Source organism: Clupea harengus, unplaced genomic scaffold (genome assembly GCF_900700415.2).
Source record: "Clupea harengus unplaced genomic scaffold, Ch_v2.0.2, whole genome shotgun sequence".
In the NCBI taxonomy this organism is placed as follows: domain Eukaryota; kingdom Metazoa; phylum Chordata; class Actinopteri; order Clupeiformes; family Clupeidae; genus Clupea; species Clupea harengus.
The window spans coordinates 7,870-20,000 of NW_024880093.1; positions in this window are offsets into that span (position 1 = coordinate 7,870).

Here is a 12,131-nt window from a genome sequence, read left to right on the forward strand (position 1 = left end):
ACTAAACCAGCAGATTTGTTTTTTAAAGTGGCAGTTCACCATTAATCAGTGTCGGCCTATATTCATCGTACAGTACTTATCTTTTCAACTGAGTATTTAAAAGACTCTCAGTACATAGTACTCAGTACACAAATTAAGTACAGATGATTATTAAATAATGCTTGTCTGTACTTATTAGTGTATTTCCTATTTGTAATAAGTAAAGAATACAAAATATAGGTACATTTTTTATTATACCGCGACAATAGAATATAGCAAACTCTTTTCAATAATGTGTAGTATATGAAATGACTACTTAGTGAAATGTCTTATCTTCTGAGCGTTAGTTACCAGTTTTACTTTTGTGTTCTCCCCGTTATTTCCCCTGTTTCCCCCTGTACTGGCTGTTTCCAATAAACTCAATCCATTCAGGTCTCTGAGTCGCCTGAAGACTGTGACAATGATGATATAAATTGATCTGAAGAAACATAGAAGCTCATAGTTGATGCACTGATGTGAAGTCATTGAGCCATAGTCATATAGTCATAGTCATGACACACACACAAACACACACACACACACACAGACACACACACACATCCATTGGTGTGTGCATCATTGTGAAGTGTGCAGTGGTAACAGCTACAACAGGCATAACACTCAGTGAAGACAGACTACAGACTGAACACACAGAACAGATTTCTGTGAATGATCCCAATTCATACAGTTACTTAATTAACCATTAAGACTTACATCTCAGCAAACGTGGTCGTGCTCTGTTTTCAGAAGCATGGTCAGTTCTGTAACAGAAATACACGGTCACACATACACTCTTCTAAAACAGAGTCTAGTAACTTACATCTAGTAACTTTTAATAGTTAAAAGTTACTAGATGAACTAAATGATACTTTAAGGAAAAATAAATATGTATTACTGTAAGAGGAATTTTATATCTAATACATCTAATTAAAATGGCTATAGGAGCAATGGTGAATATTATATTGAATGCTGATGTATTTTGCACTGGTGCTCTTAGTTGAGTTATGTGAAGGAAGGCAGTCAGTTTAAGATGGACCTTGACCTTTGACACCAGAGAAACAAGGACAAAGGAACAAAGGAATCAGGAAGATGTAGAGTAAATATAGTTCTTTATGCCTATTTTGCCTATGACTTGCATAATTGGCACTAGTTTTTACCTTTACCAACTGCCTATTCATTGACTAATCCCTTTGCTACCATATCATTTATTTGTAATTCTGGATTCCTTTGGAGTCCACTTACCTGCCTTCCACCTTCCCTGCCTGACCTCTAATCCTCTCATTATTTATCTGGACCACTTTGCAAAAGGGACAGTTTCATTTCATATTTGCAATATTGGACGCTGTATCAAAAAAGTGACCTACATCTAAGTTGATAAAGTAGCTATTTAAATACATCTTCGAAAATACATCACTACACTAGGTGTGAGGAAACTGATTTGATCTCACAGGAATAATGCAGAAAAGTACAACATTGGGATTTCTTTCTACGCTTACTTAAGCTTCTCCAGTTTACAGACAGGATCCTCCAGTCTAACAGATAACAGCTTCAGTCCTGATTCTCCGGGATAATTGTAGCTCAGATCCAGCTCTTTTAGGTAGTAGGGGTTTGAAGAAAGAGCTGAAGCCAGACAAATACAACCCTTTTCTGAGATGAGACAATCAGAGAGCCTAAGGGAGAGAGAAAGAGAGAGAGAGGGTTGTACAATTTCATATGATCCGAAAACTAGTCAGGGACAGGTGTAAAATGGAGACAGAGATGGAGATATCTAGTAAAATAGTACTTCATTCTCCAAGTTAAACTGAAAAATCTCCTTATCAGCATAATATCTCTTCAGTACCTAAATCACGTCATTGTACAGGCAGTCATTACTGAAAAATAATACAAATTTAAATATGAATGAGCTACAGAAACACTTTTAACTATAACTGATGTTTTCAATGGAAATGCTCTGGTGCCCTTTAAAATAGTGGTTCTCAACAGGGGGGACCAGGGCCCAAAAGAGCAACTCAGGGATTGTAAGGGCGGCCTGAAGATGATAGGAAATTATTTAAAACACTGAAATACATGAACATTTGTATACATAGCTTTTAAAATATACAAAGTAATTGATATTAATGAGTCATGAAACATTTGGCATTCATATTTTGTGTTTTAAGTGAATTGTGGCCCATTATTGAATGCTTCAGTCACAAAACCTGAAAACCAAAGTATTTATTCAACTGACATAAACATGTTGGAACTGAATATTGCTGTTTTCCTGCTGTGTCACGTATGAACTCAACATTATTTTGTATCATCTTAATCCGTAACTCATGTTCCTGTGTGCGTTCTCTGCACTCTGTCTCAAACATGGACATCGTGTTCATTAACATTCAAATGGCATTTGTCAGGGTTCAGGTTTTCCTGTATGCATTTGAACTCCTTCCCCAAGAGGTAGTGTCACCACTCCTCTGTATTCTACCATATGACTGACTGGTATAAATGGCAGCACCTTCTTACTCTTTAGTAGGCCATTCTCTGAGCAACAAAGTTAGATGGTGTCTCCACGCTGACAACACCAACCTCACTGTCTGCAGTTTGCAGTGGTGACTAGACAGTCTCTTAGAGAGAAGCTGAACTCCAGAATCTCCCACCTCTATCAATCCTATGATAGGGGTAACGCCTCTACTCTCTCCTTCTCTCCAAGCATTGCTATGCTGATGACACCCTACTTTATCTATCCATGAAACCTCGATGAAATCGTACATCTACCCAAAATAGAATAGAATAGTCTGCAAGATGTAAAATCTTGGATGGCTAACAACCTCCTGCTCCTTAACTCTGATAAAACCAAGGTTATGCTTGTAGGTCAATTGAGAATGACACTATCTAGCCATCTACCCACCCTCGATGGCATCCCAACACCCAACACTAGCATCAAAAACATCTCAGTTACTTACGTAACCTCGGTTCCTTAAGCAGAAACCAGATATAACAGAATGGTACATGACGTCAGTCATGGACCCAAATCGAAGCATTTTTCCATTCACGCCTGAAAGGCCGCGATTCGTCTGTGCTTTCTCCTATGCCCGCCCCCTTAGGAGTCTATAAATTAATCAGCACAGCACGAATATATCCTTGGAAAGAAAAACTGAGCAAGAAATATCAAACCAAGGTAACACTGTTGAGGTGAAATGAACATTTCGTTTGACTGTGCTTAAAAAACTGCAAGTCCCACAATGCACCACTAGCAGGTCAGTGCAGCCTGCTCATTATTTTAAGTGGGAACACCTGAGAAGGAAAGGAGGTCTCTCAGTAAACACTCCAGCAAACATTTCAGCAGAGAGAGACACACACGAAAAGGATCTACTCGTGGTGCAACCAAAGAAGCCACTGGTACAGTAACTTATTGGGTTTTATTGCGATGATTATTTGCTGTTGAAAGTGCTGTTATAATCATTGATGGTTGTATAAGTTGATTGATTTGTGTAATGATACTAACCAAGCAGCACACAGCATACAGGCAGCATGCTTATCAGCTTGCTGCATGCAAGTGAGTTTGGTCTTTTGTTTGAGTATATTTTGTGATTATAAATTGAACAATGATGTTTGAAGTGCTTTTCTAAACACCTATGCTGCATACTATTTGCAGTCATTAAACAGTCACTCTGTCATTAGTTGGGATTGTTGCAGCAATTCCAACTGTGGTAAGCCTTGGTACTTGGTACTGAAATTGTTTGAAATGTATTTGAATTTTTTGTATAACTTGTGCTTTTTGTGTTTTTAAGGTTTTCAACCTAAATGAGCCAACCAGTAAAAGAAATAAAAATCATTCTGAGTTGGAACGAGTTGTCCCGTGCGTCCTTTGGGATTAATGCACCAGGCCATTTTCAAGTTGGGCCAGAGAGTAGTCAGAAAACACCTGAGAACTTGACAGTTGAAAACCACGCGAAGCAGCCTGGACTGAGGATAAACGGCTTCAGACATCCAGAGACAAGCTGTTGACGCAGAGGGAATCAAGATGGCAGAAGACGCGCTGGGGAAGACGGTCAAGGAGCTCAAAAGAGAGAGGACCACTGCAAAAAGCAGCTTCACCAGACAGGCCAACTTCATTTCCAGAGGGGTAAGCAGCATGCTTGAAGCAGAGTTAAAGGAGGAGTTCATTAAACTCTCACACTGTTTTAGGCAACTGCTTGATGCCAATGATGACTGCAGGATTGGACTACTGGCTGAGATTAAAAAGCCAGAAGAGGAGGAGGAAGAAGAAGAAGTAGTGCTTGAAAAGCAGCAAGAGCGCGACATTAAAAAGACAGAAAATGAAGCTGAAACTAAATTTGAAGAAGTAAAAGATACTGTCCAGACGAACCTGTGGTCAAGGTATGGCAAAAATGAACTTGAAATAGCAATCTTAGAAGCAGAAAATGCCTTTGATCAAGCAAATGGTGTAGTTGTGGAAAGTACTAATGTGGAGTGCTATGAAGTGCACCTGACCCTCTTACTGAAGCGGCTAAAGGAGCTCACTCCAGTGATGTCAGCTTGGGAGCGATGGATCCCTGCGTTATCAAAGGATGAGCTAGACAACAGAGTCAAGAATCTGAGAACGGCTAGCAACAGGCTTGAACATAGAAAAGCTGAATTCGTCACTGCACGTAGAATTGCAGAACAAACACTAGCCGCAGAAGCTTCAGGAGCTGGGAGGGGGAGAGCACTGCCCACACCAGCCACACCAATTGTGAAGATCAAGCCAACCACTCTGCCCATCTTCAATGGATGCAAAAGAGAATACCACAGATGGAGGAAAGACTGGGAGAGCCTACAAAGGCAAGGAGAGCCAACTGGATCACCTGAAGTCAAGAAAATTCAGCTCCTGGGTAGTGTGGAGGACAAGATTTCAAAGAACCTCAGACTTTCAACCTACAACACTGCTGAGGATATATTCCGAGTCATGGAGAACAGGTATGGAAACAAGTCAACCATCGCAATAGAAATCCTTGAGGAGCTGGAGAAGATGCCACATGTGAGGGGGAACCAGCCAAGGAAAGTCATTGACCTCATACAGTCTGTGGAGAGGGCCCTAGCAGATCTCACAGAGCTGGGAAACTCCGGAGCCATGAATAACCCACTGGTAATAAAATCTATTGAGAGTAAGTTACCTGACTTTATATTAAGAGACTGGTTAAAGTTTATGGTCGACCCTGCAAATGATGTCACTTCAGACAACCACTTTGGCATGCTCCTAAAATTCCTAAAAAACCAGGAAGAAATCCTAGAGAGGCTTGAACAGCTAAGGACTGTGGAGAAGATGGAGAAATCAGACCATCCAGAAAATAGATATGAGCGAAAATATGCTTCAACAAGAACCACAGAGAAAGGAGAGCTGGAGGATGTGTGTGGTGTGTGTGGTGATAGTGGACACAAGAACAAAATCTTCTTCTGTAGGAAGTTCAAATGGCTGAAGCTACCTGAAAAGAAATCTGTCTTAAAAAAGCTGGGAGCGTGCATAAAATGTCTTGGATGCCATGATGACGATGGATATTGCAGAGATACCTTCCTATGCAGAAATAAAGACTGTAAAGAGGGAGGAGGCACCCCAGACCACCATTACTTTCTCTGCCCAAAAGGAGAACTAAAAAGGGGTGAGGTGGAAAAGAGTGGAAAAGGCAGCCGAGGTAAAAGCAAGCTGACAGAAGAACAAGAGGGGTTCTTGTCTGAACTTTCCCTAGAACTAGCAGAACGGTGCAAAAGGGCTTTCACCAACAAAACCACAGTAACAAACAATGCTAAAGTCCAGTCAGAGCTTTTAGAGAAAAAGGGGCTGTCTGAACTTCCTGTCATCATGATGCTGATGAAGGTCACTGCAAATGCAGGGCAGAAGATTGGGACTTTGGTTGACCTTGCATCTGACACAAACTACATTACCCATAAGGCTGCTGACAGGCTGAGGTTACAAAGTGAGAAGATAACCTTAGTCGTGCACGGGGTTGGTGGAATGACCATGAAGGTGAACACTAAGAGATATGTGCTCAAGGTCAGAGTCAAAACTCCTCGAGGAACAGAGAGGGCACATGAACTTGTCTGCTACGGCTTGGATGAAATTGCCAAAGTGCAGAAAGTAATTGAGCCTGAGACGTTGCAGAAATTCTTCCCAGAGGTCGAGCTTGAGGAATTGAGAAGGCCAGAAGAAGTTGAACTCCTCATTAGCCACCGAGAGGGAAGACTTGCTCCGCAGAAGGTGAGAGTTGTAGGGGATCTTGTCTTGTGGGAAAGTCCATTGGGTAAGACGGTGGGCGGAGCACACCCCGACTTGTTTGAGGAAGTACAAGTGGCAGCACACGAGTCCAAAACACACTTTGCTCGCTCCATGAGGACAGCTGCTGTCAAGTATGAGGAAATCCTCAGGAGTTCAACAACTGAGGCAGCCCAGTTACAACTAGGGTTGGGTACCGAGAACCGGTACTAATATGGAACCGGTTCCAATACAACCGGTACCTACCCGGACCGAAATGCAACGCAGATTTCGGTGCTTCATTTCGGTGCCTGAGCCAATTGAAAACGGTTGCTAGGCAGATTCCGCGGGGCACATGTAAAACTGCCCCAGCTCCCAATGTAAACTTTGTCCTGTGTCGCTCACGCTCATTGGTGTTTTCATAGCAACAGTCTTATGACAGTGAAGAGCATGCAGCATTTCACAGAGCAAGCACAAACAGAACTAGCCATCAACCTTTTAACAGAGAAAATACCGAAAGGTAAACGGTCAAAAGTGTGGCTGTATTTCGCACCAAAATATTCAAACATCGCGACGTGCAGCAAATGCAACAAAACAATTGCGTGAAAAGAGTGGAGAGAAGGCAAAGAGTCAGCGGCAGATCAGCAACCGAAGACTGAAAAATAAACGGAGATGACCGCTATACTTAACCTACGGTAGTCTCTTAAAGGGGCAGTACACATTTTCTCGTACTCAGTGTGTTCAAGTAACAAGATTAACTATAAACAAGATAGAAAAGATAGGTATAAACAAATCATAAAATGGTGAAATTTCATGAAATAAATGCAAACAAAATAATACATTTTTGACTCCAAAGGCAAATATGCTCATATTTTTGCAAAAGAAGTTTGAAGCTGTTTTTTGTATTTATTTATATTTATTTAAGTATACTATAAACTGTTGTTTACAGTTAATATACTGTTCATAGTTTGAAGTTAAAAAGTTTGAAGCCAAGTGTTTTGTATGTATTTATATTTATAATATACTTTAAACAGTTAATATATTGTTCAATTTGAAGAAAAAAAAATTGAATTGAACAAAAGAATTGCTGAAGTATTGAAGCTGTAGTGTGTGTACAGTGTGTGTGTGTGTGTTTTGTATTTATTTGTAATTATTTAGGTATAGTCTAAACTTTTGTTAACAGTTCATATATTATTTAAGTTTTAAGTTAAAAGGTGTTTTGTATTTATTTATATATATAATCTACTTTAAACAGTTCATATATTTGGCAATAAAGACTTTCTTAAATGTCGTCAATCGTAAACATTTTTTTATTTTTTATAAAAGTATCGGTTCCGGCACCGTTTAGGCACCGGTATCGTTTTAAAAGTATCGGTTATGTACCGGTATCGGATAAAAACCAAACGATACCCATCCCTAGTTACAACAGAAGTGGAAAGGACCAGAGTGGTACGTAAGCCATCTGGTGGCACCAAACCCTCATTCAACTCAACCTGCAGGTGAAGCAGGGAAAAAGAAGATGAAGGATGGCAACGATTTTCTCAAACAGGAGGTGAGACCAGAGACGCCTAACCCGCTGACTAGGAGGGGACTCCTAAGCCAAGTAGCTGGACTGTACGACCCAGTTGGCTTAGTTACACCTGCCAAAAAGAAAGGGGCAATCCTTTTCAGGAAAGCGTTCAAGGAAGGTGGAGGCGGTAAGCTGACCACGTGGCAGAATGGACCAGACCTCCTGAAGTGGCCAGTAGACAAGTGGCCTAAAAAGTCTGCTGGAGAGGTTGCAGCTAATGCCAGGGAGAGTGTAAACAAACTCCAGAGGAAGGCATTCACAGCTGTAGTGACAAGAGCTCAAGCAAAAATGGGCCAGAAAAAAGAAAATCTGCAGACCTTTCAGGAGGGCCTAAAAAGTGAAATTCCAGAGGGAAAAACTGCATCAAACACAAGTCCTCCTCTTCCAAAAAGGAAACCTGCTGGCTGGGAAATCAAAAAGCTTGTGGAAAAGAGGAACTTCAGTAGGTTGTCCAAACTGGTCAAGGTCATCAGCTGGGTGGGGCGAGCAGCACATAAGTGGCGCGAGAAGAAGGGCCAGACCAGAGGTCCGTCAAAGTGGGAGGCAATGTCACTCAAGAAAAGGACCAAGGGAGTGGCTGGGACCCTTCTCAGAACGAGGAAAAAAGCCTGGGTGAGTGACTTCACAACCATGGACCTGTTCGGCCCTTATGAAGTAAAGAAAAGAGTGAGACGCAAAGTGTGGGGAATTGTGTTCTGTTGCATGGCCTCCAGAGCCATACACACTGATGTGGTGAGTGACCAGTCATCAAAAGGATTCCCGCTGGCATACCAGAGGTTCACTTCACCTAGGGGATTCACTCAGGAAACTGTGTTCAGACCCTGGCACTAACTTTGTTGGGGCCAAGCCATGTCTGGACCAAGTGAACAAGTCTGAGGCTTGAGAGACTGGTGTGACCTCCCTGGGTTTGAAAAACCAGGAGCTCAAGTGGGAGGTGTTGAGTTGAAATGAACATTTCGTTTGACTGTGCTTAAACAACTGCAAGTCCCACAATGCACCACTAGCAGGTCAGTGCAGCCTGCTCATTATTTTAAGTGGGAACACCTGAGAAGGAAAGGAGGTCTCTCAGTAAACACTCCAGCAAACATTTCAGCAGAGAGAGACACACACGAAAAGGATCTACTCGTGGTGCAACCAAAGAAGCCACTGGTACAGTAACTTATTGGGTTTTATTGCGATGATTATTTGCTGTTGAAAGTGCTGTTATAATCATTGATGGTTGTATAAGTTGATTGATTTGTGTAATGATTCTAACCAAGCAGCACACAGCATACAGGCAGCATGCTTATCAGCTTGCTGCATGCAAGTGAGTTTGGTCTTTTGTTTGAGTATATTTTGTTGATTATAAATTGAACAATGATGTTTGAAGTGCTTTTCTTAAACACCTATGCTGCATACTATTTGCAGTCATTAAACAGTCACTCTGTCATTAGTTGGGATTGTTGCAGCAATTCCAACTGTGGTAAGCCTTGGTACTTGGTACTGAAATTGTTTGAAATGTATTTGAATTTTTTGTATAACTTGTGCTTTTTGTGTTTTTAAGGTTTTCAACCTAAATGAGCCAACCAGTAAAAGAAATAAAAATCATTCTGAGTTGGAACGAGTTGTCCCGTGCGTCCTTTGGGATTAATGCACCAGGCCGTTTTCAAGTTGGGCCAGAGAGTAGTCAGAAAACACCTGAGAACTTGACAGTAATAAATGCCTCTACAGATGTCACTACTAGTAATAATTATAAGCAACAACATTTGTTAATTGGAAAGGTTGGTGTACTTATTGTGCCTACCATCTGTAATACTGTTCACACTATATCTTACAATTCTGCGGATGACAAGTACCAGGGATTATTTGCAAAGTTAATACCATTAAGCCAAACCAATAAAGACACCATGTGATATCTGTAAATATTTTATCTAATTGTAAACGTGTGGGGCGACAGTGGTACAGTGGTAGAGAAGTCGTTTAGTAATCAGAAGGTTGCTAGTTCGATTCCCTGTCGAAGCGTCCTTGAGCAAGACACTGAGCTCCTGATGTGCAGTGTGCCATCAGTGTAAATGTAAAATGTGTATACATTGTAAGTCGCACATATGTAAGTCGCTTTGGATAAAAGCGTCTGCTAAATGACTAAATGTAAATGTGTAAAAAAGGGAAACATGGAACATGAAAAACAAATGTAATTGTAAAACTGGACAGGACAAGGCACTACCAGCTTTATCTTGCCACTACGTTAAATATATAATGAAGATACAATCATGTTTTTTATGCTATTGCTGTATGTCAACATGCATTTCGCTAGATAACATTATAATATCATGTCAGTAAACGAATTAAATACATATATCAATATTCAAAAGTCAGGGACATTAACTTAGCATAGCAATCACTCTGCTTACCTCGATATGCTACTTTATATTTCTGGGCGAATTATTGAAGGCTAGCAACTCCTTTTTTTGAGGGAGACAGGAAACGCATTGAAACCTCCAGGAGTCATTCTTGGGGCCTTTGAACTCGAACATATCTTTTAAATAGGGCCACGGGTGGCTCATATCAGAGGGCTCAGTTCAGGCCGACTCTGGATCCATGTTGAATAGGCAGTAGTCAGGCTGTCTGTTGAATGTTCAAGTATAACAGGCAAAGCTACTGCTAGTGCTGCTGTCAAACGCGCACTCTGATATCATTGGAGTTGATAGAGCCACCTGATTGGTTTAAACTTCCAAAACAGCAACGCAATCCATAGTGTGTAGGCAACATTTTGGCTAAACTGTGTTCATAAAATGTAACGAGTAATAACACATATTGTAGAAATGTAGCGGAGTAAAAGTATTAGATAAAAGCTAAAAAATGTAATGGAGTAAAAGTAAAAAGTATGCAGTATTATTTTTACTTAAGTAAAGTACAGATACGTGAAAATGTACTTAAGTACAGTAACGAAGTAAAAATACTTTGTTACATTCCACCACTGCTTACTATAGAGATGTGGAATGATGCTGTTTTGACTTTTTGTTGGTGTAAATGCCTCACTATTTCAACCTAAGTGATTAGCCAACCCAAGCTGCTAAATGATTTAAAGACACAACTGCACATACATCCAAACAGCCAGTTCTCAGGCTCTCAGTTCTCTCATGAACACCATGTCACACCAAGCACTGTGTTTACATTTACATTTACATTTAGTCATTTAGCAGACGCTTTTGTCCAAAGCGACGTACAAGGGAGAGAATAGTCAAGCTACGAGCAATAGAACCTGGTGTAACAATAAATAAATACTACTTTACATTAGAAATATAACAAAATGAAATAAAAAGGAAAAAAGAAGTGCAGAAATGTAACTGCTGTAATTGCAAGTTACGCACTAGTCGAAGTGCCAGTTAGGACGGGAGGTGCTCTCTGAATAGTTGGGTCTTCAAAAGCTTCTTAAAGGTAGAGAGGGACGCCCCTGCTCTGGTAGTGCTGGGTAGTTCATTCCACCAACGTGGAACTACAAATGAGAAAAGTCTGGACTGCCGTACTTGCACAGACGGCAGTGCCAAACGACGCTCACTAGAAGAGCGCAGCATCCTGGGTGTAACATTTGCCCTTACAAGAGCATTTACAGGGATTAAAGTATTCCGGCACCGTGCCGGATTTCCGGCGTGCGTCGTTTGGCTGCGAACAAAAATCGTATTAAAAAAAAATAAAAAATGTCTCGATATCATCATCATCACTTTCGAGTTTATGAGTTTGTCTGCCAATGAAATGAAAGGAGCACAACTCTCCCGCTCTCAAAATAACATTATTAGCCAATCAGAAGTAGATTGGGGCGGGTCTTGGGAAATGGTGCTTCAAACACCGGCTTTTCTCTATCGCTCTGCCTAGCGTAGATGCCTGAGTAGAGAGACACCACACCAAAGGAGAGTAGGATGGAAAGTAAGTTCATGAAAATAAATGGCGTTGGGCATGGATACAAGAGATGGGAAGGGAAGGACAGTAAGCCTTTTGGTAGCTGGTGTAAGAAGTTAAGAGAAGCAGGTGCTTGCTTCTGCACTTTGTGCTCGAGAAAGCTAATATATGCAACTTGCTCTCCAACACACAACGCCTTTACCGGGAGCAACATCCACAGCTGATGTACCGGCATCAATAACTGACCGTGTGTGTGACGTATGTTTGACTAAACTGTCAATATCCAATCAGCATGCCGCTATTTTAACACACACGGCATAACACCAGAGTTTAAAAGACGTATTTCGGAAAAGCTAAAAAAAACCGGCATGTTTTCCTTAAATGTCGACGAAGCCACCCACAAGTACATAGACAAAGTCCTGTTTTTTTATTTATTTCCCAACATTAAAGTTACCAGTT